Source organism: Siphateles boraxobius, unplaced genomic scaffold, assembly GCF_051911475.1.
Source record: "Siphateles boraxobius isolate OS27281-9 unplaced genomic scaffold, OSU_SipBor_1 51, whole genome shotgun sequence".
NCBI lineage: Eukaryota > Metazoa > Chordata > Actinopteri > Cypriniformes > Leuciscidae > Siphateles > Siphateles boraxobius.
In genome coordinates, this window is record NW_027509153.1 from 1,281,806 (window position 1) to 1,305,119 (window position 23,314).

General features: G+C 43.0%; 14 non-coding genes across 14 annotated transcripts; 3 read left to right on the plus strand and 11 right to left on the minus strand.

Annotated features, from left to right (window-relative positions):
• Positions 1 to 886: 886 nt before the first annotated feature.
• On the minus strand, positions 887 to 958 carry trnag-ucc (transfer RNA glycine (anticodon UCC)). The gene has a single exon. It is a non-coding gene; the product is annotated as a tRNA-Gly (tRNA).
• A 1,346-nt stretch (positions 959 to 2,304) lies between these two features.
• Positions 2,305 to 2,376, minus strand: trnag-ucc (transfer RNA glycine (anticodon UCC)). The gene has a single exon. It is a non-coding gene; the product is annotated as a tRNA-Gly (tRNA).
• Positions 2,377 to 4,638: 2,262 nt separating this feature from the next.
• Positions 4,639 to 4,710, plus strand: trnad-guc (transfer RNA aspartic acid (anticodon GUC)). The gene has a single exon. It is a non-coding gene; the product is annotated as a tRNA-Asp (tRNA).
• A 226-nt stretch (positions 4,711 to 4,936) lies between these two features.
• On the minus strand, positions 4,937 to 5,008 carry trnag-ucc (transfer RNA glycine (anticodon UCC)). Its single transcript has one exon. It is a non-coding gene; the product is annotated as a tRNA-Gly (tRNA).
• Positions 5,009 to 5,644: 636 nt separating this feature from the next.
• trnag-ucc (transfer RNA glycine (anticodon UCC)) lies at positions 5,645 to 5,716 on the minus strand. Its single transcript has one exon. It is a non-coding gene; the product is annotated as a tRNA-Gly (tRNA).
• A 2,559-nt stretch (positions 5,717 to 8,275) lies between these two features.
• trnag-ucc (transfer RNA glycine (anticodon UCC)) lies at positions 8,276 to 8,347 on the minus strand. Its single transcript has one exon. It is a non-coding gene; the product is annotated as a tRNA-Gly (tRNA).
• Positions 8,348 to 10,294: 1,947 nt separating this feature from the next.
• On the minus strand, positions 10,295 to 10,366 carry trnag-ucc (transfer RNA glycine (anticodon UCC)). The gene has a single exon. It is a non-coding gene; the product is annotated as a tRNA-Gly (tRNA).
• A 637-nt stretch (positions 10,367 to 11,003) lies between these two features.
• trnag-ucc (transfer RNA glycine (anticodon UCC)) lies at positions 11,004 to 11,075 on the minus strand. The gene has a single exon. It is a non-coding gene; the product is annotated as a tRNA-Gly (tRNA).
• A 637-nt stretch (positions 11,076 to 11,712) lies between these two features.
• trnag-ucc (transfer RNA glycine (anticodon UCC)) lies at positions 11,713 to 11,784 on the minus strand. Its single transcript has one exon. It is a non-coding gene; the product is annotated as a tRNA-Gly (tRNA).
• A 635-nt stretch (positions 11,785 to 12,419) lies between these two features.
• Positions 12,420 to 12,491, minus strand: trnag-ucc (transfer RNA glycine (anticodon UCC)). The gene has a single exon. It is a non-coding gene; the product is annotated as a tRNA-Gly (tRNA).
• A 1,557-nt stretch (positions 12,492 to 14,048) lies between these two features.
• On the plus strand, positions 14,049 to 14,120 carry trnad-guc (transfer RNA aspartic acid (anticodon GUC)). Its single transcript has one exon. It is a non-coding gene; the product is annotated as a tRNA-Asp (tRNA).
• Positions 14,121 to 14,346: 226 nt separating this feature from the next.
• Positions 14,347 to 14,418, minus strand: trnag-ucc (transfer RNA glycine (anticodon UCC)). The gene has a single exon. It is a non-coding gene; the product is annotated as a tRNA-Gly (tRNA).
• Positions 14,419 to 16,718: 2,300 nt separating this feature from the next.
• Positions 16,719 to 16,790, plus strand: trnad-guc (transfer RNA aspartic acid (anticodon GUC)). The gene has a single exon. It is a non-coding gene; the product is annotated as a tRNA-Asp (tRNA).
• A 226-nt stretch (positions 16,791 to 17,016) lies between these two features.
• trnag-ucc (transfer RNA glycine (anticodon UCC)) lies at positions 17,017 to 17,088 on the minus strand. The gene has a single exon. It is a non-coding gene; the product is annotated as a tRNA-Gly (tRNA).
• Positions 17,089 to 23,314: the final 6,226 nt, after the last annotated feature.

Here is a 23,314-nt window from a genome sequence, read left to right on the forward strand (position 1 = left end):
AGCAAACAAGTTACAGGAGAAGTTGGCAAGGGGCCCGGACGACTGTTTTAAAGACAGCTTGAGAAAAATGCAATGCGTTGGCCGGGAATCGAACCCATACAGCAAGAATGGACAGACCCAGGAATCGAACCCGTAGCAAGAACGCTCGTAATCAAGGTCTTTAATTAACAAATGTGATGCGTTGGCCGGGAATCGAGCCCTGGTCAACTTCTTGGAAGGCAGCTATGCTCACCACTATACCACCAACGCAAGACTGTTGGATGTAGACTGGAAGCCCTGTTCTGCGGTCAGAAATTATTTTCGCAATACTTTAGCAGCTGGCAGGTGCAGATGAACTGAAACTCTCTTTGTTTGGACCTGGCACTTAAAAAAAATGCATGAACTTATTGACCTGACCTACCAGGCACCATATTAAAAAACAAGGTCTCTAATTTAATAATGTAACACGTTTTATACATAAACTTCATATTTAAACGGAATGAGATAATTTTTTGGATTCACTGGCTTCTGTGAAGCGTTGAGCTAAAATGACGCATGACGCCTTTCCTGGAAGCCGCGCTGATCGGATACAACTATCTGTCTCTGCAACTCCTCGTTAGTATAGTGGAAAGTATCTCCGCCTGTCACGCGGAGACTGGGGTTCGATTCCCCGACGAGGAGATCCAGTCCTTTACTGCTGCCAAAAGACCTTAACAAATGTTTTGCTCCAGCAAACAAGTTGCAGGAGAAGTTGGCAAGGGGCCTCGGACGACTGTTTTAAAGACAGCTTGAGAAAAATGCAATGGGTTGTCCGGGAATCGAACGCAAACAGCAAGAATGGACAGACCCAGGAATCGAACCCATAGCAAGAATGCTCGTAATCAAGGTCTATAATTTACAAATGTGATGCGTTGGCCGGGAATCGAACCCGGGTCAACTGCTTGGAAGGCAGCTATGCTCACCACTATACCACCAACGCAAGACTGTTGGATGTAGACTGGAAGCCCTGTTCTGCGGTCAGCAATAATTTTTGCAATACTTTAGCAGCTGGCAGGTGCAGATGAACTGAAACTCTCTTTGTTTGGACCTGGCACTTAAAAAAATTGCATGAACTTATTGACCTGACCTACCAGGCACCATATTAAAAAACAAGGTCTCTAATTTAATAATGTAACACGTTTTATACAGACACTTCATATTTAAACGGTATTAGATTATTTTTTGCATTCACTGGCTTCTGTGAAGCGTTGAGCTAAAATGACGCATGACGCCGTTCCTGCAAGCCGCGCTGATCGGATACAACTACCTGTCTCTGCAACTCCTTGTTAGTATAGTGGAAAGTATCTCCGCCTGTCACGCGGAGCCTGGGGTTCAATTCCCCGACGGGGAGATTCAGTCCTTTACTGCTGCCAAAAGACCTTAACAAAAGTTTTGCTCCAGCAAACAAGTTACAGGGAAGTTGGCAAGGGGCCCGGACGACTGTTTTAAAGACAGCTTGAGAAAAATGCAATGCGTTGGCCGGGAATCGAACCCATACAGCAAGAATGGACAGACCCAGGAATCGAACCCATAGCAAGAATGCTCGTGATCAAGGTCTTTAATTTACAAATGTGATGCGTTGGCCGGGAATCGAACCCCGTCACCTGCTTGGAAGGCAGCTATGCTCACCACAATACCACCAATGCAAGACTGTCGGATGTAGGCTGGAAGCCCTCTTGCGCGGTCAGCAAGAATTTTCGCAATACATTAGCAGCTGGCAGGTGCAGATGAACTGAAACTCTCTTTGTTTGGACCTGGCACTTAAAAAAAATGCATGAACTTATTGACCTGACCTACCAGGCACCATATTAAAAAACAAGGTCTCTAATTTAATAATGTAACACGTTTTATACAGACACTTCATATTTAAACGGTATTAGATTTTTTTTTGGATTCACTGGCTTCTGTGAAGCGTTGAGCTAAAATGACGCATGACGCCTTTCCTGGAAGCCGCGCTGATCGGACACAACTATCTGTCTCTGCAACTCCTCGTTAGTATAGTGGAAAGTATCTCCGCCTGTCACGCGGAGACTGGGGTTCGATTCCCCGACGAGGAGATCCAGTCCTTTACTGCTGCCAAAAGACCTTAACAAATGTTTTGCTCCAGCAAACAAGTTGCAGGAGAAGTTGGCAAGGGGCCTCGGACGACTGTTTTAAAGACAGCTTGAGAAAAATGCAATGGGTTGTCCGGGAATCGAACGCAAACAGCAAGAATGGACAGACCCAGGAATCGAACCCATAGCAAGAATGCTCGTAATCAAGGTCTATAATTTATTTATTATGAGATGCGTTGGCCGGGAATCGAACCCGGGTCAACTGCTTGGAAGGCAGCTATGCTCACCACTATACCACCAACGCAAGACTGTTGGATGTAGACTGGAAGCCCTGTTCTGCGGTCAGCAATAATTTTTGCAATACTTTAGCAGCTGGCAGGTGCAGATGAACTGAAACTCTCTTTGTTTGGACCTGGCACTTAAAAAAATTGCATGAACTTATTGACCTGACCTACCAGGCACCATATTAAAAAACAAGGTCTCTAATTTAATAATGTAACACGTTTTATACAGACACTTCATATTTAAACGGTATTAGATTATTTTTTGCATTCACTGGCTTCTGTGAAGCGTTGAGCTAAAATGACGCATGACGCCGTTCCTGCAAGCCGCGCTGATCGGATACAACTACCTGTCTCTGCAACTCCTTGTTAGTATAGTGGAAAGTATCTCCGCCTGTCACGCGGAGCCTGGGGTTCAATTCCCCGACGGGGAGATTCAGTCCTTTACTGCTGCCAAAAGACCTTAACAAAAGTTTTGCTCCAGCAAACAAGTTACAGGGAAGTTGGCAAGGGGCCCGGACGACTGTTTTAAAGACAGCTTGAGAAAAATGCAATGCGTTGGCCGGGAATCGAACCCATACAGCAAGAATGGACAGACCCAGGAATCGAACCCATAGCAAGAATGCTCGTGATCAAGGTCTTTAATTTACAAATGTGATGCGTTGGCCGGGAATCGAACCCCGTCACCTGCTTGGAAGGCAGCTATGCTCACCACAATACCACCAATGCAAGACTGTCGGATGTAGGCTGGAAGCCCTCTTGCGCGGTCAGCAAGAATTTTCGCAATACATTAGCAGCTGGCAGGTGAAGATGAACTGAAACTCTCTTTGTTTGGACCTGGCACTTAAAAAAAATGCATGAACTTATTGACCTGACCTACCAGGCACCATATTAAAAAACAAGGTCTCTAATTTAATAATGTAACACGTTTTATACAGACACTTCATATTTAAACGGTATTAGATTTTTTTTTGGATTCACTGGCTTCTGTGAAGCGTTGAGCTAAAATGACGCATGACGCCGTTCCTGCAAGCCGCGCTGATCGGGGACAACTACCTGTCTCTGCAACTCCTCGTTAGTATAGTGGAAAGTATCTCCGCCTGTCACGCGGAATACCGTGGTTCGATTCCCCGACGGGGAGATTCAGTCCTTTACTGCTGCCAAAAGTCCTTAACAAATGTTTTGCTCCAGCAAACAAGTTACAGGGAAGTTGGCAAGGGGCCCGGACGACTGTTTTAAAGACAGCTTGAGAAAAATGCAATGCGTTGGCCGGGAATCGAACCCATAAAGCAAGAATGGACAGACCCAGGAATCGAACCCATAGCAAGAATGCTCGTAATCAAGGTCTTTAATTTACAAATGTGATGCGTTGGCCGGGAATCAAACCCTGTCACCTGCTTGGAAGGCAGCTATGCTCACCACTATACCACCAACGCAGGCCTTAGAACGTAGACTGGAAGCCCAGTTGTGCCGTCAGCAAGAATTTTCGCAATACATTAGCAGCTGGCAGGTGCAGATGAACTGAAACTCTCTTTGTTTGGACCTGGCACTTAAAAAAATTGCATGAACTTATTGACCTGACCTACCAGGCACTGTAGTGATCTTTTTCTTTGTAGAAAAGTTAGAAGCTCAGACCAGGAGACAGTAGAAGTTTTCCAAGCAGAAGTTCTTTATTGTTTGTCGGTAGCTGCAGTCATTCCAACATCGTCTAACTAAGGGAACTTTACATTGTAGTTTATATACATTTCAAGGGGGAGGGACTACATTGTGAGGAACAAAGCATGTAAATGAGTTGAAACATGAGAACAGAACGGTGCAGGACTTCTCGCACTGAGATAAGAACTCCAAGACAAATGGTCTCAGTAATAAAATAGCAGGTGTTCAAACTTGCTCAGCATGACTCTTCACCCGGTAAAACAATGAGAACAGGAAAAGCCTAGCCTTCTCGCACTGAGATGGGACAGTCAGGAATATCCTGCTGGGAACCCCTACCGTTTGCAGAGATTTCCTGGTCTCATCATTTATAAACTTTCTCAATATAAAATACTATTGTATTGGAAATCTAAATTAAACATTTAAATAAAATTTGTAATCCTACAACACCATATTAAAAAACAAGGTCTCTAATTTAATAATGTAACTCGTTTTATACAGACACTTCATATTTAAACGGTATTAGATTATTTTTTGGATTCACTGGCTTCTGTGAAGCGTTGAGCTAAAATGACGCATGACGCCGTTCCTGGAAGCCGCGCTGATCGGATACAACTACCTATTTCTGCAACTCCTCGTTAGTATAGTGGAAAGTATCTCCGCCTGTCACGCGGAAGACCGGGGTTCGATTCCCCGACGGGGAGATTCAGTCCTTTACTGCTGCCAAAAGACCTTAACAAATGTTTTGCTCCAGCAAACAAGTTACAGGAGAAGTTGGCAAGGGGCCACCGACGACTGTTTTAAAGACAGCTTGAGAAAAATGCAATGCGTTGGCCGGGAATCGAACGCATACAGCAAGAATGGACAGACCCAGGAATCGAACCCATAGCAAGAATGCTCGTAATCAAGGTCTTTAATTTACAAATGTGATGCGTTGGCCAGGAATCGAACCCGGGTCAACTGCTTGGAAGGCAGCTATGCTCACCACTATACCACCAACACAAGACTGTTGGATGTAGACTGGAAGCCCTCTTGTGCGGACAGCAAGAATGTTCGCAATATATTAGCAGCTGGCAGGTGCAGATGAATTGAAACTCTCTTTGTTTGGACCTGGCACTTAAAAAAATTGCATGAACTTATTGACCTGACCTACCAGGCACCATATTAAAAAAAGGGTCTCTAATTTAATAATGTAACACGTTTTATACAGACACTTCATATTTAAACGGTATTAGATTATTTTTTGGATTCACTGGCTTCTGTGAAGCGTTGAGCTAAAATGACGCATGACGCTGTTCCTGGAAGCCGCGCTGATCGGATACAACTACCTGTCTCTGCAACTCTTTGTTAGTATAGTGGAAAGTACCTCCGCCTGTCACGCGGAGACTGGGGTTCGATTCCCCGACGGGGAGATCCAGTCCTGTACTGCTGCCAAAAGACCTTAACAAATGTTTTGCTCCAGCAAACAAGTTGCAGGAGAAGTTGGCAAGGGGCCTCGGACGACTGTTTTAAAAACAGCTTGAGAAAAATGCAATGCGTTGGCCGGGAATCGAACGCATACAGCAAGAATGGACAGACCCAGGAATCGAACCCATAGCAAGAATGCTCGTATACAAGGTCTTTAATTTACAAATGTGATGCGATGGCCGGGAATCGAACCCGGGTCAACTGCTTGGAAGGCAGCTATGCTCACCACTATACCACCAACGCAAGACTGTTGGATGTAGACTGGAAGCCCTGTTCTGCGGTCAGCAATAATTTTCGCAATACTTTAGCAGCTGGCAGGTGCAGATGAACTGAAACTCTCTTTGTTTGGACCTGGCACTTAAAAAAATTGCATGAACTTATTGACCTGACCTACCAGGCACCATATTAAAAAACAAGGTCTCTAATTTAATAATGTAACACGTTTTATACAGACACTTCATATTTAAACGGTATTAGATTATTTTTTGCATTCACTGGCTTCTGTGAAGCGTTGAGCTAAAATGACGCATGACGCCGTTCCTGCAAGCCGCGCTGATCGGATACAACTACCTGTCTCTGCAACTCCTTGTTAGTATAGTGGAAAGTATCTCCGCCTGTCACACGGAGACTGGGGTTAGATTCCCCGACGGGGAGATTCAGTCCTTTACTGCTGCCAAAAGACCTTAACAAATGTTTTGCTCCAGCAAACAAGTTACAGGGAAGTTGGCAAGGGGCCCGGACGACTGTTTTAAAGACAGCTTGAGAAAAATGCAATGTGTTGGCCGGGAATCGAACCCATACAGCAAGAATGGACAGACCCAGGAATCGAACCCATAGCAAGAATGCTCGTAATCAAGGTCTTTAATTTACAAATGTGATGCGTTGGCCAGCAATCGAACCCGGGTCAACTGCTTGGAAGGCAGCTATGCTCACCACTATACCACCAACGCAAGACTGTTGGATGTAGACCTGAAGCCCTGTTCTGCTGTCAGCAATAATTTTCGCAATACTTTAGCAGCTGGCAGGTGCAGATGAACTGAAACTCTCTTTGTTTGGACCTGGCACTTAAAAAAATTGCATGAACTTATTGACCTGACCTACCAGGCACCATATTAAAAAAAAGGGTCTCTAATTTAATAATGTAACACTTTTTATACAGACACTTCATATTAAACGGTATTAGATTATTTTTTGGATTCACTGGCTTCTGTGAAGCGTTGAGCTAAAATGACGCATGACGCTGTTCCTGGAAGCCGCGCTGATCGGATACAACTACCTGTCTCTGCAACTCTTTGTTAGTATAGTGGAAAGTACCTCCGCCTGTCACGCGGAGACTGGGGTTCGATTCCCCGATGGGGAAATCCAGTCCTGTACTGCTGCCAAAAGACCTTAACAAATGTTTTGCTCCAGCAAACAAGTTACAGGGAAGTTGGCAAGGGGCCCGGACGACTGTTTTAAAGACAGCTTGAGAAAAATGCAATGCGTTGGCCGGGAATCGAACCCATAAAGCAAGAATGGACAGACCCAGGAATCGAACCCATAGCAAGAATGCTCGTAATCAAGGTCTTTAATTTACAAATGTGATGCGTTGGCCGGGAATCAAACCCGGTCACCTGCTTGGAAGGCAGCTATGCTCACCTCTATACCACCAACGCAGGCCTTAGAACGTAGACTGGAAGCCCAGTTGTGCCGTCAGCAAGAATTTTCGCAATACATTAGCAGCTGGCAGGTGCAGATGAACTGAAACTCTCTTTGTTTGGACCTGGCACTTAAAAAAATTGCATGAACTTATTGACCTGACCTACCAGGCACTGTAGTGATCTTTTTCTTTGTAGAAAAGTTAGAAGCTCAGACCAGGAGACAGTAGAAGTTTTCCAAGCAGAAGTTCTTTATTGTTTGTCGGTAGCTGCAGTCATTCCAACATCGTCTAACTAAGGGAACTTTACATTGTAGTTTATATACATTTCAAGGGGGAGGGATTACATTGTGAGGAACAAAGCATGTAAATGAGTTGAAACATGAGAACAGAACGGTGCAGGACTTCTCGCACTGAGATAAGAACTCCAAGACAAATGGTCTCAGTAATAAAATAGCAGGTGTTCAAACTTGCTCAGCATGACTCTTCACCCGGTAAAACAATGAGAACAGGAAAAGCCTAGCCTTCTCGCACTGAGATGGGACAGTCAGGAATATCCTGCTGGGAACCCCTACCGTTTGCAGAGATTTCCTGGTCTCATCATTTATAAACTTTCTCAATATAAAATACTATTGTATTGGAAATCTAAATTAAACATTTAAATAAAATTTGTAATCCTACAACACCATATTAAAAAAAAGGGTCTCTAATTTAATAATGTAACACGTTTTATACAGACACTTCATATTTAAACGGTATTAGATTATTTTTTGGATTCACTGGCTTCTGTGAAGCGTTGAGCTAAAATGACGCATGACGCCGTTCCTGGAAGCTGCGCTGATCGGATACAACTACCTGTCTCTGCAACTCCTCGTTAGTATAGTGGAAAGTATCTCCCCCTGTCACGCGGAAGACCGGGGTTCGATTCCCCGACGGGGAGATCCAGTCCTTTACTGCTGCCAAAAGACCTTAACAAATCTTTTGCTCCAGCAAACAAGTTACAGGAGAAGTTGGCAAGGGGCCACCGACGACTGTTTTAAAGACAGCTTGAGAAAAATGCAATGCGTTGGCCGGGATTCGAACGCATACAGCAAGAATGGACAGACCCCGGAATCGAACCCATAGCAAGAATGCTCGTACTCAAGGTCTTTAATTTACGAATGTTATGCGTTGGCCGGGAATCTAACCCAGGTCAACTGCTTGGAAGGCAGCTATGCTCACCACTATACCACCAACACAAGACTGTTGGATGTAGACTGGAAGCCGTCTTCTGCGGTCAGCAAGAATGTTCGCAATATATTAGCAGCTGGCAGGTGCAGATGAATTGAAACTCTCTTTGTTTGGACCTGGCACTTAAAAAAATTGCATGAACTTATTGACCTGACCTACCAGGCACCATATTAAAAAAAATGGTCTCTAATTTAATAATGTAACACTTTTTATACAGACACTTCATATTTAAACGGTATTAGATTATTTTTTGGATTCACTGGCTTCTGTGAAGCGTTGAGCTAAAATGACGCATGACGCTGTTCCTGGAAGCCGCGCTGATCGGATACAACTACCTGTCTCTGCAACTCTTTGTTAGTATAGTGGAAAGTACCTCTGCCTGTCACGCGGAGACTGGGGTTCGATTCCCCGACGGGGAGATCCAGTCCTGTACTGCTGCCAAAAGACCTTAACAAATGTTTTGCTCCAGCAAACAAGTTGCAGGAGAAGTTGGCAAGGGGCCTCGGACGACTGTTTTAAAGACAGGTTGAGAAAAATGCAATGCGTTGGCCGGGAATCGAACCCGGGTCAACTGCTTAGAGCAGCTATGCTCACCACTATACCACCAACGCAAGACTGTTGGTTGTAGACTGGAAGCCTTGTTCTGCGGTCAGCAATAATTTTCGCAATACTTTAGCAGCTGGCAGGTGCAGATGAACTGAAACTCTCTTTGTTTGGACCTGGCACTTAAAAAAATTGCATGAACTTATTGACCTGACCTACCAGGCACCATATTAAAAAACAAGGTCTCTAATTTAATAATGTAACACGTTTTATACAGACACTTCATATTTAAATGGTATTAGATTATTTTTTGCATTCACTGGCTTCTGTGAAGCGTTGAGCTAAAATGACGCATGACGCCGTTCCTGCAAGCCGCGCTGATCGGATACAACTACCTGTCTCTGCAACTCCTTGTTAGTATAGTGGAAAGTATCTCCGCCTGTCACACGGAGACTGGGGTTAGATTCCCCGACGGGGAGATTCAGTCCTTTACTGCTGCCAAAAGACCTTAACAAATGTTTTGCTCCAGCAAACAAGTTACAGGGAAGTTGGCAAGGGGCCCGGACGACTGTTTTAAAGACAGCTTGAGAAAAATGCAATGCGTTGGCCGGGAATCGAACCCATACAGCAAGAACGGACAGACCCAGGAATCTAACCCATAGGAAGAATGCTCGTAATCAAGGTCTTTAATTTACAAATGTGATGCGTTGGCCAGCAATCGAACCCGGGTCAACTGCTTGGAAGGCAGCTATGCTCACCACTATACCACCAACGCAAGACTGTTGGATGTAGACCTGAAGCCCTGTTCTGCGGTCAGCAATAATTTTCGCAATACTTTAGCAGCTGGCAGGTGCAGATGAACTGAAACTCTCTTTGTTTGGACCTGGCACTTAAAAAAATTGCATGAACGTATTGACCTGACCTACCAGGCACCATATTAAAAAAAAGGGTCTCTAATTTAATAATGTAACACGTTTTATACAGACACTTCATATTTAAACGGTATTAGATTATTTTTTGGATTCACTGGCTTCTGTGAAGCGTTGAGCTAAAATGACGCATGACGCTGTTCCTGGAAGCCGCGCTGATCGGATACAACTACCTGTCTCTGCAACTCTTTGTTAGTATAGTGGAAAGTATCTCCGCCTGTCACGCGGAGACTGGGGTTCGATTCCCCGACGGGGAAATCCAGTCCTGTACTGCTGCCAAAAGACCTTAACAAATGTTTTGCTCCAGCAAACGAGTTGCAGGAGAAGTTGGCAAGGGGCCTCGGACGACTGTTTTAAAGACAGGTTGAGAAAAATGCAATGCGTTGGCCGGGAATCGAACGCATACAGCAAGAATGGACAGACCCAGGAATCGAACCCATAGCAAGAATGCTCGTAATCAAGGTCTTTAATTTACAAATGTGGTGCGTTGGCCGGGAATCGAACCCGGGTCAACTGCTTGGAAGGCAGCTATGCTCACCACTATACCACCAACGCAAGACTGTTGGATGTAGACCGGAAGCCCTGTTCTGCGGTCAGCAATCATTTTTGCAATACTTTAGCAGCTGGCAGGTGCAGATGAACTGAAACTCTCTTTGTTTGGACCTGGCACTTAAAAAAATAGCATGAACTTATTGACCTGACCTACCAGGCACCATATTAAAATACAAGGTCTCTAATTTAATAATGTAACACGTTTTATACAGACACTTCATATTTAAACGGTATGAGATTATTTTTTGCATTCACTGGCTTCTGTGAAGCGGTGAGCTAAAATGACGCATGACGCTGTTCCTGGAAGCCGCGCTGATCGGATACAACTACCTGTCTCTGCAACTCTTTGTTAGTATAGTGGAAAGTATCTCCGCCTGTCACGCGGAGACTGGGGTTCGATTCCCCGACGGGGAAATCCAGTCCTGTACTGCTGCCAAAAGACCTTAACAAATGTTTTGCTCCAGCAAACGAGTTGCAGGAGAAGTTGGCAAGGGGCCTCGGACGACTGTTTTAAAGACAGCTTGAGAAAAATGCAATGCGTTGGCCGGGAATCGAACGCATACAGCAAGAATGGACTGCCCCAGGAATCGAACCCATAGCAAGAATGCTCGTAATCAAGGTCTTTAATTTACAAATGTGATGCGTTGGCCGGGAATCGAACCCGGGTCAACTGCTTGGAAGGCAGCTATGCTCACCACTATACCACCAACGCAAGACTGTTGGATGTAGACCGGAAGCCCTGTTCTGCGGTCAGCAATAATTTTTGCAATACTTTAGCAGCTGGCAGGTGCAGATGAACTGAAACTCTCTTTGTTTGGACCTGGCACTTAAAAAAATTGCATGAACTTATTGACCTGACCTACCAGGAACCATATTAAAAAACAAGGTCTCTAATTTAATAATGTAACACGTTTTATACAGACACTTCATATTTAATCGGTATTAGATTATTTTTTGCATTCACTGGCTTCTGTGAAGCGTTGAGCTAAAATGACGCATGACGCTGTTCCTGGAAGCCGCGCTGATCGGATACAACTACCTGTCTCTGCAACTCTTTGTTAGTATAGTGGAAAGTATCTCCGCCTGTCACGCGGAGACTGGGGTTCGATTCCCCGACGGGGAGATCCAGTCCTGTACTGCTGCCAAAATACCTTAACAAATGTTTTGCTCCAGCAAACGAGTTGCAGGAGAAGTTGGCAAGGGGCCTCGGACGACTGTTTTAAAGACAGGTTGAGAAAAATGCAATGCGTTGGCCGGGAATCGAACGCATACAGCAAGAATGGACAGAACCAGGAATCGAACCCATAGCAAGAATGCTCGTAATCAAGGTCTTTAATTTACAAATGTGATGCGTTGGCCGGGAATCGAACCCGGGTCAACTGCTTGGAAGGCAGCTATGCTCACCACTATACCACCAACGCAAGACTGTTGGATTTAGACCGGAAGCCCTGTTCTGCGGTCAGCAATAATTTTTGCAATACTTTAGCAGCTGGCAGGTGCAGATGAACTGAAACTCTCTTTGTTTGGACCTGGCACTTAAAAAAATTGCATGAACTTATTGACCTGACCTACCAGGCACCATATTAAAAAACAAGGTCTCTAATTTAATAATGTAACACGTTTTATACAGACACTTCATATTTAAACGGTATTAGATTATTTTTTGGATTCACTGGCTTCTGTGAAGCGTTGAGCTAAAATGACGCATGACGCCGTTCCTGCAAGCCGCGCTGATCGGATACAACTACCTGTCTCTGCAACTCCTTGTTAGTATAGTGGAAAGTATCTCCGCCTGTCATGCGTAGACTGGGGTTCGATTCCCCGACGGGGAGATTCAGTCCTTTACTGCTGCCAAAAGACCTTAACAAAAGTTTTGCTCCAGCAAACAAGTTACAGGGAAGTTGGCAAGGGGCCCTGACGACTGTTTTAAAGACAGCTTGAGAAAAATGGAATGCGTTGGCCGGGAATCGAACCCATACAGCAAGAATGGATCGATCCAGGAATCGAACCCATAGCAAGAATGCTCGTAATCAAGGTCTTTAATTTACAAATGTGATGCGTTGGCCGGGAATCAAAACCGGGTCAACTGCTTGGAAGGCAGCTATGCTCACCACTATACCACCAACGCAAGACTGTTGGATGTAGGCTGGAAGCCCTGTTGTGCGGTCAGCAAGAATTTTCGCAATATATTAGCCACTGGCAGGTGGAGATGAACTGAAACTCTCTTTGTTTGGACCTGGCACTTAAAAAAATGGCATGAACTTATTGACCTGACCTACCAGGCACCATATTAAAAAACAAGGTCTCTAATTTAATAATGTAACACGTTTTATACAGACACTTCATAGTTAAACGGTATTAGATTATTTTTTGCAATCACTGGCTTATGTGAAGCGTTGAGCTAAAATGACGCATGAAGCCATTCCTGGAAGCCGCGCTGATCGGTTACAACTACCTGTCTCTGCAACTCCTTGTTAGTATAGTGGTAAGTATCTCCGCCTGTCACGCGGAGACTGGGGTTCGATTCCCCGACGGGGAGATCCAGTCCTTTACTGCTGCCAAAAGACCTTAACAAAAGTTTTGCTCCAGCAAACAAGTTACAGGAGAAGTTGGCAAGGGTCCCTGGACGACTGTTTTAAAGACAGCTTGAGAAAAATGCAATGCGTTGGCCGGGAATCGAACCCATACAGCAAGAATGGACAGACCCAGGAATCGAACCCATAGCAAGAATGCTCGTAATCAAGGTCTTTAATTTACAAATGTGATGCGTTGGCCGGGAATCGAACCCAGTCACCTGCTTGGAAGGCAGCTATGCTCACCACAATACCACCAACGCAGGCCTTTGAACGTAGACTGGAAGCCCGGTTGTGCGGTCAGCAAGAATTTTCGCAATACATTAGCAGCTGGCAGGTGCAGATGAACTGAAACTCTCTTTGTTTGGACCTGGCACTTAAAAAAATTGCATGAACTTATTGACCTGACCTACCAGGCACTGTAGTGATCTTTTTCTTTGTAGAAAAGTTAGAAGCTCAGACCAGGAGACAGTGGAAGTTTTCCAAGCAGAAGTTCTTTATTGCTTGTCGGTAGCTGCAGTCATTCCAACATCGTCTAACTAAGGGAACTTTACATTGTAGTTTATATACATTTCAAGGGGGAGGGATTACATTGTGAGGAACAAAGCATGTAAATGAGCTGAAACATGAGAACAGAACGGTGCAGGACTTCTCACACTGAGATAAGAACTCCAAGACAAATGGTCTCAGTAATAAAATAGCAGGTGTTCAAACTTGCTCAGCATGACTCTTCACCCGGTAAAACAATGAGAACAGGAAAAGCCTAGCCTTCTCGCACTGAGATGGGACAGTCAGGAATATCCTGCTGGGAACCCCTACCGTTTGCAGAGATTTCCTGGTCTCATCATTTATAAACTTTCTCTATATAAAATACTATTGTATTGGAAATCTAAATTAAACATTTAAATAAAATTTGTAATCCTATAACACCATATTAAAAAACAAGGTCTCTAATTTAATAATATAACACGTTTTATACAGACACTTCATATTTAAACGGTATTAGATTATTTTTTGGATTCACTGGCTTCTGTGAAGCGTTGAGCTAAAATGACGCATGACGCCGTTCCTGGAAGCCGCGCTGATCGGATACAACTACCTGTCTCTGCAACTCCTCGTTAGTATAGTGGAAAGTATCTCCGCCTGTCATGCGGAAGACCGGGGTTCGATTCCCCGACGGGGAGATCCAGTCCTTTACTGCTGCCAAAAGACCTTAACAAATGTTTTGCTCCAGCAAACAAGTTACAGGAGAAGTTGGCAAGGGGCCTCGGACGACTGTTTTAAAGACAGCTTGAGAAAAATGCAATGCGTTGGCCGGGAATCGAACGCATACAGCAAGAATGGACTGCCCCAGGAATCGAACCCATAGCAAGAATGCTCGTAATCAAGGTCTTTAATTTACAAATGTGATGCGTTGGCCGGGAATCGAACCCGGGTCAACTGCTTGGAAGGCAGCTATGCTCACCACTATACCACCAACGCAAGACTGTTGGATGTAGACCGGAAGCCCTGTTCTGCGGTCAGCAATAATTTTTGCAATACTTTAGCAGCTGGCAGGTGCAGATGAACTGAAACTCTCTTTGTTTGGACCTGGCACTTAAAAAAATTGCATGAACTTATTGACCTGACCTACCAGGCAGCATATTAAAAAACAAGGTCTCTAATTTAATAATGTAACACGTTTTATACAGACACTTCATATTTAAACGGTATTAGATTATTTTTTGGATTCACTGGCTTCTGTGAAGCGTTGAGCTAAAATGACGCATGACGCCTTTCCTGCAAGCCGCGCTGATCGGATACAACTACCTGTCTCTGCAACTCCTTGTTAGTATAGTGGAAAGTATCTCCGCCTGTCATGCGGAGACTGGGGTTCGATTCCCCGACGGGGAGATTCAGTCCTTTACTGCTGCCAAAAGACCTTAACAAAAGTTTTGCTCCAGCAAACAAAATACAGGGAAGTTGGCAAGGGGCCCTGACGACTGTTTTAAAGACAGCTTGAGAAAAATGGAATGCGTTGGCCGGGAATCGAACCCATACAGCAAGAATGGATCGATCCAGGAATCGAACCCATAGCAAGAATGCTCATAATCAAGGTCTTTAATTTACAAATGTGATGCGTTGGCCAGCAATCGAACCCGGGTCAACTGCTTGGAAGGCAGCTATGCTCACCACTATACCACCAACTCAAGACTGTTGGATCTAGGCTGGAAGCCCAGTTGTGCGGTCAGCAAGAATTTTCGCAATACATTAGCAGCTGGCAGGTGGAGATGAACTGAAACTCTCTTTGTTTGGACCTGGCACTTAAAAAAATGGCATGAACTTATTGACCTGACCTACCAGGCACCATATTAAAAAACAAGGTCTCTAATTTAATAATGTAACACGTTTTATACAGACACTTCATATTTAAACGGTATTAGATTATTTTTTGCAATCACTGGCTTATGTGAAGCGTTGAGCTAAAATGACGCATGAAGCCGTTCCTGGAAGCCGCGCTGATCGGTTACAACTACCTGTCTCTGCAACTCCTTGTTAGTATAGTGGCAAGTATCTCCACCTGTCACGCGGAGACTGGGGTTCGATTCCCCGACGGGGAGATCCAGTCCTTTACTGCTGCCAAAAGACCTTAACAAAAGTTTTGCTCCAGCAAACAAGTTACAGGAGAAGTTGGCAAGGGGCCCCGGACGACTGTTTTAAAGACAGCTTGAGAAAAATGCAATGCGTTGGCCGGGAATCGAACCCATACAGCAAGAATGGACAGACCCAGGAATCGAACCCATAAAGCAAGAATGGACAGACCCAGGAATCGAACCCATAGCAAGAATGCTCGTAATCAAGGTCTTTAATTTACAAATGTGATGCGTTGGCCGGGAATCGAACCCGGTCACCTGCTTGGAAGGCAGCTATGCTCACCACAATACCACCAACGCAGGCCTTTGAACGTAGACTGGAAGCCCGGTTGTGCGGTCAGCAAGAATTTTCGCAATACATTAGCAGCTGGCAGGTGCAGATGAACTGAAACTCTCTTTGTTTGGACCTGGCACTTAAAAAAATTGCATTAACTTATTGACCTGACCTACCAGGCACTGTAGTGATCTTTTTCTTTGTAGAAAAGTTAGAAGCTCAGACTAGGAGACAGTGGAAGTTTTCCAAGCAGAAGTTCTTTATTGCTTGTCGGTAGCTGCAGTCATTCCAACATCGTCTAACTAAGGGAACTTTACATTGTAGTTTATATACATTTCAAGGGGGAGGGATTACATTGTGAGGAACAAAGCATGTAAATGAGCTGAAACATGAGAACAGAACGGTGCAGGACTTCTCACACTGAGATAAGAACTCCAAGACAAATGGTCTCAGTAATAAAATAGCAGGTGTTCAAACTTGCTCAGCATGACTCTTCACCCGGTAAAACAATGAGAACAGGAAAACCCTAGCCTTCTCGCACTGAGATGGGACAGTCAGGAATATCCTGCTGGGAACCCCTACCGTTTGCAGAGATTTCCTGGTCTCATCATTTATAAACTTTCTCTATATAAAATACTATTGTATTGGAAATCTAAATTAAACATTTAAATGAAATTTGTAATCCTACAACACCATATTAAAAAACAAGGTCTCTAATTTAATAATGTAACACGTTTTATACAGACACTTCATATTTAAACGGTATTAGATTATTTTTTGGATTCACTGGCTTCTGTGAAGCGTTGAGCTAAAATGACGCATGACGCCGTTCCTGGAAGCCGCGCTGATCGGATACAACTACCTGTCTCTGCAACTCCTCGTTAGTATAGTGGAAAGTATCTCCGCCTGTCACGCGGAAGACTGGGGTTCGATTCCCCGACGGGGAGATCCAGTCCTTTACTGCTGCCAAAAGACCTTAACAAATGTTTTGCTCCAGCAAACAAGTTACAGGAGAAGTTGGCAAGGGGCCACCGACGACTGTTTTAAAGACAGCTTGAGAAAAATGCAATGCGTTGGCCGGGAATCGAACGCATACAGCAAGAATGGACTGCCCCAGGAATCGAACCCATAGCAAGAATGCTCATAATCAAGGTCTTTAATTTACAAATGTGATGCGTTGGCCGGGAATCGAACCCGGATGAACTGCTTGGAAGGCAGCTATGCTCACCACTATACCACCAACGCAAGACTTTTGGATGTAGGCTGGAAGCCGTGTTGTGCGGTCAGCAAGAATTTTCGCAATACATTAGCAGCTGGCAGGTGGAGATGAACTGAAACTCTCTTTGTTTGGACCTGGCACTTAAAAAAATGGCATGAACTTATTGACCTGACCTACCAGGCACCATATTAAAAAACAAGAGGTTAATGACACAATATCCTCAAAATCAGGAAATAATAGTACCCCAAACTAACACATACAAGACATAGAGTGGTCACCATCACACACACACATATTAGACACATATTTTAACTGTTCATTTTTAATGTTCGCTTTTCATTATATCATCTCTAAAAAGATTTAAATTTTAAGTAAGATTTTAAACTTCACATTTTACTGTAGCTTTTACCTAATTTTGCATGGTCTCTTAACCAGTTTCAAAGCATGTCTGTTCATTATTCATTTGATCTTAGAAAAGTCAGCTGGATTTTGGTTCATTATCACTATTTTGCTTCAGCTTGCTCTAGCAGGCCGATAACAGAAAGACAGACACAGTTACCATCCCTGCCTCCACTCAGACAGTCTCTCTCTCTCTAATGGCGCTTTTCCACTACACAGTACCAGCTCGCCTTGGCTCGGCTCGGCTCGACTCGACTCGCCTTTGTTTGGTTTTCCACTGTGTAAAAGTTGTACCTGTACCTGCTTTCGGGTACTTTTTTTCGTACCACCTCCGGCGAGGTTCTAAGCGAGCTAAGGCGATACTAAAATGTGACGTAATACAATGCCGACTGCTGATTGGTCAGAGAGAATCGTCACTATTCACTGCGTCATCATTGCACGCCGCAGACGGAGTATCCAGAATAACCAGAGAATAACCCCGCCATTTTTAAATAGTTTGCCCAGATATACTAAACTTACTATTATGGCAACTCGGAAGAATACGCCGTGGTCAAACGAGGAGTTGCAGACTTTCCTATGTTTGGTTAGCGAAGAAAGGATTCAGCGAGAGCTTGATGGGGCAACGAGGAACGAAAAAGTTTATCAAGAAATCTCCGAACTGCTGTCCACACATGGCTACAACAGGACTTTCCAGCAATGTAGGGAAAAGTTAAAAAAACTGAAGAGTGACTACAGAGCTGTAAAGGACCACAACGGCCGCAGTTGTTCAAACCGAAAAAGCTGGAAGTGGTACGAACAGATGGACGGTATCTACGGCCATAGACCGGCGAGCAACGGGAGGGAGGGTGGACTTGACTCGGCCACCAGTTTGTTGGAGTCGCTGTTGGAGGATGGTGTGTGTTTAAAATTTACATTACATTAATCATGTAGGCGCACTCTGCTTGAGAGTTTTGTTTTCTGTAGGCTGGCTTTTGAAAAGCTGAAGCTCACTTATAACATCGAAGACTGTAAACTTGTGTCGCAGATAACAATTGCTGCTACCGCTAACTATCTGCCATTGCTATTTTCGTATTGTGTTGACTTTTGTATGATCTTTCTATCTAGATTCCTTTTCGACGAGAGAGAATGGTTCAGTGACTCCCACTGATGCCACCTCGGCACCGGAACCAGCGGCACCATCGACACCAACAAGATCAGCAGCGTAGACACCGAGACCCGCAGCAGCGTCGACACCGGCAACCGGTTAGTATAATTGGAGAAAAAGTAAACTCTTCTAGCCTGTTGTCTGTGAATCTATACACACTTTTTAATATATCATTAATCGTATCAATAACTCATTAATATAACGTAAACATACTTGCATAACAACAGGAAGCATTCCCAGTTATGGGAATGCAGGATTCATTAATAAACCTGTTCAGTATTTTTATAACTTTCCAGACGTACACCTATACTGTACACATGGTATTTTAAAGTTGACATTTACTAAAATAGATGTTTAATAAATACATTAAATACATTTACTCAGATGTTAAGTCGTTATATACTATATAAGTAATAGTAAGTTGTGGGCTTGTCTTTTTTTATGTAGAAGCTGTAATGATAATACATGTGAACAATTTACAACACACACAACCTTTGAATGAAACGTGACTTGTCCGTTTTTCTTTATAACTCATTCATTGTAATTATTTTTTTGGCCAGGACGGAGGAAACGAAAGAGGGAACAGGAGCATCTGACTGTCCTGAGGGAGATGCAGACATCGGATGTCGAGCAGCTGGAATTGAACCGGGCACAGCGGGAGCGCCATTTACAGATGGCACTCGATGATGCAGCACATGCCCGAGAACTAGAAGCGGCTTTAAGGAGAGAGGAGATGGCTGCAATGTCGTCCTTCAACCAGGCCTTTCTGGGAACCCTGAGCCAGCTTGTCCAGGCACTGAACCGGCGGGATGCTGTTCCACCGCCCCTGGACTGAAACCCCTTTGTTTATTTTAATTTAATGTTTGCACTACATGTAACATATGTATATAGTTGGATGTGTGAATTTATATTAATATTATATTTTTTTCTATTTGTATGCGTGTTTAAATAAAACCTTTTTGAAACTTATTACAAACAGTGTCTTTTTTTGATGGTTTGCCTTTTTACAAGGGTTTAAACAAGTATTTTCAGATTTTATACTGTGATAACCTTTAATGAAAAACAGCAGAGACAACATATTTAATGATAATGTATTTATTTAGCAATTAAAATAACGCATCAGACCCTCCCGTACATCTCTGCCCTCCTCCTCAACACCCTGTGCCACTGGCACCACAGGCTCTGCTGCTGCAGGTGCATCCCAGTCATCGTCATAGTCCTCTCCATGACTCTCACAAAGGTTATGCAAAGCACAGCAAGTAAGAATCATAGATTTCACGATTGTAACATCACAGTCATTTCTTTTCATGAGGCAACGCCACCTTCCCTTCAGTCTACCAAAAGCGTTTTCAACCACTACCCGTGCTCGACATATTTTCTTGTTGTAGATCTGCTGTTCTACTGTCAGCCGTCCAGTGTCAGTGAATGGCTTTAGGAGCCAGTTCTGCAGGGGATAGGCAGAATCTCCCAGGATGTAGTAGGCAACATTCACCCCACCAATATTCCTGGTGTAAGCTGGAAAGTGGTTGCCACGGCTGGCCAACTCCCACAATGTGGACAGTCTTAAAACACGAGCATCATGCAATCTGCCAGGCAGTCCTGCAAACACGTTCCAGAACAGTCCTTTTCCATCTACAACACCTTGAAGGACCTTGTCTCTACATCACTGGACGCAGTTTGTTGTACAAATATATGAATGTTTCTTCCGACATTCTGAAGTTCTGAACCCACTGCGCGTTTGTGAAACCAGGAACAATAACATCCCACCACTCGGTAGCTCGGTTGAAAGCCCAAACAGACGGTTTGCCGCGGCGACTTTGCAAAGCTAAACAGATCTGAAACACATAAACCATGCACATTGTAGTACGTAATACTGGTAGCTATAAAGTTGATTAAATACTTTGCATATAGTATAGTATTTACACATATGCAAACGTTAGCTATGTTAGCATAACTTACCCTCTTGCGTCGGCTTTGAACAACCGGATTCGTCTCGTAGTCTGAACTCTGTAGTAATTCCCAAACTCTCCTGTTTTTTTCAGCAGTGTTTCGTTTTTCTGCCCTCAGCCTCTCATGAAACAACGTTTGTCTTCTTGCTGTGAGAAACAGCCACATCCCGAGGATCAAAAACAGCATATACTCGATTTCCCCCATTGTCCTGTGTGTGTGGGTAGCGGATGTGTGTCGCGTATAAGATTACGTCACGGCAGTTTCCTGCGGCGTCGCTATGACTACCGGGTACTATTTGTGGCGGTACTATCTGCAATGGAAAACGGAGCGAAAAGCGAGCCGAGTCGAGGTGAGCCGAGGCGAGTCGAGCCGAGTCGAGCTGGTACTGGTAATGGAAAAGCGCCATAAACAAATAATCTTTTCAACAGCCTCCTAAGACTGTAATTTAGACAAAATGTAATATTAAATTTATTACATTAACCTTTTACCATTCACCTTTGTTATCCAGACTCTTCTCAAACCTACAAAAGCCTGTCTTCATCTTTAGCCACCACCATGCCTAACGACCTTCAGGAGTTAAAACTATGTTATAGACATATTAGCTCAACATTAACTCTTCTATACATTTTACTTGCCCATATGGCAACCAACATCATGTCCCTCATATAATTAAGTTTTGTTAATGTCTCCGCAGCAAATAATGGCAATCACCTCATGGAATCAGCTGGCTCCTGAAAGCCCACTCCCGTTAGCTATTTATCTTTAATTTTCTTCTCTTCAGGGTGTCGTCCCCTGGCATAGTTGCAGACACTTGTCACAATGAAAAACAAGACATACAATCAATGCGGTTTCTGGTGAGTGGTATAGAGGAACTCACATTTCTGGGTCAGACTGCCGTAACATTAATTTTAACCTCACAGCGCATCTCACCTCTCAATGCTCTGCTGACCCCGGTGGCCTCCAGTAATCAGCGCTCAACTCTCATACCTTTCTCACAAATAACACCTCCATCCGGAGGTGCCCAATGTTCGTGACCCCCTGCGTTAGGCTGTCCCCTGGCCAGGAAGATCATCCCGTCATTGAGTAGCCACTCGTACACACGTACACACTGGTGACCGCTCTTTCCCAATACAATCAGTTTTCTTCAACAGAACTCAGCTGTTTTCTGGAGCTTAGGAAAGGCACGTTCAAGAGTCACCAGAGCCATTCCGATTGCCTAATAGTGTTCACAGGGAGACAGGTTAATAACAACAGTATTTAATCACTTAAATCCATTAACTATCTTAAAAGCAGCAACCTAGCTACTTAGACTATACTCAGTGAATTTAGATCACAGCCGTACATTCAGTGTACTTCATCTGTAGCCGGAGCCATCGGTCCTGAATGGTGGAGACTAAATGAGACAAAGTTGTTACTGGTCCTAAAATACGCTAATCAAAATGTCACCTCTATCGTTTAACCCTTGTGCATCAATTAAAAAAAGTTACTCATAGGTACATAGAGGACAAAAATGTCCGTATCCAAAAACTGTCATAAAAATATTATAGATTTATATTTTTTTCCACTTTCACTGACATCAATTTTTTAACCAGCATCAGCTCTAATCATAATGACCAAACATTCATTAATTTTCAGAATTTTAACCCTTAAAATGTGGGTTTGTTTACATAATGCCACTGTTGTTTTTTTATGAAAAAAAGAAAAATAATAATAATTTTCTATATACTAAATTCTAAGCAGGATTTTTTTTCTTTAAATATTACAGCCTTGGATATGTCAATAATTAACAACAATATTAATTTTGATGCATTAATATTTTTTATGCAGTATCAGATTTAAAAAACAAAACTACCACTCAGGCCCATAAAGGACAAAAATGTCCATGTCAAAAAAGTGTCATAAAAATATTATAGATTAATATTTTTTTACACTTTCACTGGCTTAGATTTTTTACTAGCATCAGTTCTAATCATAATTACCAAACAGTCATTAATTTTCAGAATTTTAACCCTTTTAACGTCGGTTTCTTTACATAATGCCACTGTTGATGTTTATAAAAATTAGAATAATAATAATAATTTTCTATATACTAAATTCTAAGCAGGATTTCTTTTCTTTAAATATTACAGCCTTGGATATGTCAATAATTAACAACAATATTAATTTTGATGCAATCATATTTTTTATGCAGTATCAGATAAAAAACAAAACTACCACTCAGGCCCATAAAGGACAAAAATGTCCATGTCAAAAAAGTGTCATAAAAATATTATAGATTAATATTTTTTTACACTTTCACTGGCTTAGATTTTTTACTAGCATCAGTTCTAATCATAATTACCAAACAGTCATTAATTTTCTGAATTTTAACCCTTTAAACGTCGGTTTCTTTACATAATGCCACTGTTGATATTTATAAAAATTAGAATAATAATAATAATTTTCTATATACTAAATTCTAAGCAGGATTTTTTTTCTTTAAATATTACAGCCTTGGATATGTCAATAATTAACAACAATATTAATTTTGATGCAATCATATTTTTTATGCAGTATCAGATAAAAAACAAAACTAACACTCAGGCCCATAAAGGACAAAAATGTCCATGTCAAAAAAGTGTCATAAAAATATTATAGATTAATATTTTTTTACACTTTCACTGGCTTAGATTTTTTACTAGCATCAGTTCTAATCATAATTACCAAACAGTCATTAATTTTCAGAATTTTAACCCTTTAAACGTCGGCTTCTTTACATA